The sequence below is a fragment of the Chenopodium album genome, chromosome 13 (assembly GCF_948465745.1).
Source record: "Chenopodium album chromosome 13, dcCheAlbu1.1, whole genome shotgun sequence".
NCBI classification, from domain to species: Eukaryota; Viridiplantae; Streptophyta; class Magnoliopsida; order Caryophyllales; family Amaranthaceae; genus Chenopodium; species Chenopodium album.
Genome location: NC_137846.1, coordinates 37,196,395 through 37,200,161, shown reverse-complemented (window position 1 = coordinate 37,200,161; position 3,767 = coordinate 37,196,395). Strand labels below are relative to the sequence as shown.

Here is a 3,767-nt window from a genome sequence, read left to right as displayed (position 1 = left end):
AAAATCGAAAAAGTCGTCCAAAGTTAAAAGAGGCGAGGACAATTGCTTTGATAAAATGAAAATTTTTTTTTTAAAAAAAAGAGTCAAAATGAGAAAATTCAAAAAACAGTTTGATGTGATTCTTTTCTCTTTTCAGGCATCGCTCCTCCTCTAGAGCGATCAAGGGGTTTAAATGGCTTGTCTTTAGTTGCTAAAATTGACCGTGATTCCTACGAAAGTGAGTTAGTGTATATTCTCATCTTCTCTAGTTTTCTTGTTTCTTTCTTTGTTTGAATAGTGTCATCATTTTCCCTTGGGTTTGATTTTGTTTTGCTCGAGGACGAGCAAAAGTTTAGCTTGGGGGAATTTGATGAGCGTCGTTTATGGCGCTCAAAAGAATAAGATTTAGATTCATTTTCTTTATTTTCTTTCATCATTTTCATATAATTCTCTTAGTTTTATTTGATTTTCCATTTTTATAATTCACTTTGGTTCTCGATTAGTTTTTACGAGATTTTCATATTTTTAGTTGATAATTCATAGTTTTAGTTTTAGTTTTATTTTGTTATGCTTTCTCTCTCTTTGTTTTATTTGTGTTTTGTAGGTGAATAATGAAGTCAATTTGCTCATTTTGGGACTGCTTTGCTCACGGGCATCATCTCAAGTGCACTGATGATGGGGATGCTCGGGAGCGCGGAGTTTGATCAAGAAAAGCGAAGGAGCCAAGGCCTCGTGCACCACGCAGGGGTGCGCCCGCGGCACAGGGGTGCGTGCGCGCAGACCAAGCTGTGCGCACGCGCGGCTGGTATGTGCGTGCGCACGACCCTACGCAACCCCCTTCGCTCGATTTTTCTATTTATAACTTTTGACTTACTTTTTTATGACGGCTTAACTTTTGTACTTGAGATATAATTTTCCAGAAATAGTAGAGAGAGAAAGTAGAGAGAGAAGCTTAAGATTTACTTGTTTGTACTTACATTTGATCTTAGATTTCAATTGGATCTTGAAATTCCTTCTTCAATTCAATGAAAGTTAGTAAGATTTCTTTCCTTTGATTTACTTTTAATGCAATTCTTTCTAGTTTCTTGAAATTTGTTTTTAGATTACTTTCCTTGCTCTAGATTTTGTTGATTGATTGATTTTCTTTTGATTAAGCTTTAAATGAATATGAATTTTATTGAATTTGTTTTATTCCTTAATTTCACCATGATTAGTGAGTAGATTAGTTGCTAAGGAGAAGGGGAGGCATGCTTGATTGATGATTTTTGCTAGTTGATGATATTAAATTGATTTGAATGTTGCAATTAAATTGGTTGACATAGTTCTGCATTATTTATTAAACTAGGAGTGATCAACCTATAAGATTAATCTTGATTGCATTGCAAATTTCAATGACATGAACCCTTGATTTGAGAATTGCTTTAATTGATTGAATTTGATTGTGATTTTCCTAGTTAGCCATCTATAGTGAACCCTAGCTTGTCTTATAAAAGATAGCCCTTGAATTCCTTTGATTGCAACTATTGTTTGTCCTTTGCAATGTTTGAATTGATTGAGTGATCCTTCAATTAGCATAATCATTGAGCTTACATGTGGAACTTATATCCCTAGTGTTTAGTATGTTGAATTTCTCGACTTACCTAGTTTTCTCGATAACTTAGTTACCAACCACATCTTCCCACAATCTTCGAAGTAGCTTGACCTAGGCTATAGCTTGCACCTACTCATTCCTTTGGGTTCGACCCTTGACTTACCATATACTCGTATTAGGTTGGTCGAGTGTTTATAAATTTTCTTTGGCTTTAGGAAAGGAAAGAAAAACGACCTACTTTTCCTTACGTCAAAAGTGGCGCCGTTGCCGGGGACTAATATTGGTGCTTTGTTATAGTTGTTAAGTCTATTTCATCTTTAATTGAAAATGCATAGATCACGAGGTCGTTCACTAGTGCCATTTGATCCGGAAATTGAGAGAACTATTGCAAGGTTAAGGGGTGCTAGACGATCTTTGAGCCCTAGTATTTCAAGTGAAGAAGAACCACAACAAGAGGAACAAGCAAGAATGGGAGAAAATCCAAGGGTGGCGTTGAAGGAATTGGGGATTCTCGGTACATATGGATTTGAGAGTGAGATTGCCCCACCTACTACACCGGCAAATGACTTTGAAATAAGACCGGCAATGATCACTTTGACAGAGAGGCGACATTTAGTGGGGCCAAGCATGAAAGCCCGCTAAATCATCTTAAGGAGTCTGAAAAGTATTGCAATACTATCAAGGTGAATGGAATTTCCCAAGAATTCATCCGCCTCAAGCTTTTCCCCTTTTCGCTCATAGGGCGTGCCTTGGAATGGCTAGACAAGGAAGTCAAGCCGAATTCTCAAAGGACATGGGATGAAGTGACCAAGGAGTTTCTATCCCGTTTCTATCCACAAAAGAAAATGGCGGAGGCTAGAGCTTTGATTCAAGGTTTTAAGCAAAAGCCTAGTGAGAGTCTCTATGAAGAATGGGAGAGATACAAACAGTATCAAAGAGAATGTCCTCACCACGGAATTCCTACTTACCAAATTATTCAAATCTTCTATGGATGCCTTAGTCCTCAAGGAAAGTAATGTTTAGATGGAGGAGTCGGAGGTCCTATCATGAACAAAACGGAAGAGGAAGTGGTAGACATAATTGAAGACGTAGTGAGGTACTATAGATATTGGCAAGATGGAGAAAGAGAGTCAACTAGCAAGAGTAGCTCTTCGGTGTACTCGCTTAATCATCTAAATACAATCAAAAATCTATCCGAACAAATGACAAACTTGGGGAAGGAGATGTCCGCTATCAAGGCGAAGTTAGAAAGTGATACCTACCAAGTTTCAAGTCTTCCCTCCCAATATAAGCGGTGAAGTATGTCTTCTAATTCTCAACCCCCTCCCTCTTCTAATAACATGCGTAGTGGATGCTTGTTTTGTGATGATTGTGGGTCGTATGATCATGATGTTTCTAGTTGCCCTCATGCATGTATGGATGTTTGTGATGATCAAGATGGAAATGTGAATGAGCATGTGAACTATGTGTCAAATAATCATGATTCTAGGTTTGAGAATCAAAGAGGTCAATGAAATAGGAATTACAACAATCATGGCAATTTTGATAACTACAACCAAGGTGGTGGTAATAGGAACCATGGGAACTAAAATTCCCGAGGTAACTATAACAACCAAGGTTATAGTAGCCAAAATCATAACCAAAATTATGGTAATCATAACCAAGGGTATGGTAACCATAATCAAGGTAGAGGTAATTGGAACAATCAAAATAGGTGATATTTTCAAAATACTTCTCAAAGGGGTCCCCCACACGGTTTTGCTCCAAAGGCCCAAAATGATAATTCCTATGTTCAATCCTCTTCTTCTTCTCATAGAACCAATATGAAAGAAATAATTGAAAATCAAACAAAGTTGTTAAGCACTTACATGGCCGCAAGTGACAAGAAATTTAATGAAAAGATGACTCATAATAAAATGCTTGAAAACCAAATTTCTCAACTTGCTACTGCTTTGAAAGACCATGCTAGTCCTTCTTCTTTACCTTCCCAAGGCCTAGATCCCAAGAGACCGGTCAATGCTATTGTCACAAGGAGTGGTAAGTTTCTTGAGGAGAGTTTGCCTAGGAAGAGTAAGACCAAGGAGGGCACAAAAGAGGTTTTGGTTGAAGATGAGAGAGATGGTGCTTCTTTGAGTGAGGTTGAGATTGAGAAGCCTAGTGAAGTGAGAGTGGAGAAAGAAATTGTGAAACCCAAACT

The 3,767-nt window shown here is 37.8% G+C and overlaps 1 non-coding gene across 1 annotated transcript; it reads right to left on the bottom strand.

The window, feature by feature from the left end:
* Positions 1-2,422: 2,422 nt before the first annotated feature.
* On the bottom strand, positions 2,423-2,528 carry LOC145577154 (small nucleolar RNA R71). The gene has a single exon (XR_014098640.1). It is a non-coding gene; the product is annotated as a small nucleolar RNA R71 (small nucleolar RNA).
* Between the last annotated feature and the right edge of the window lie 1,239 nt (positions 2,529-3,767).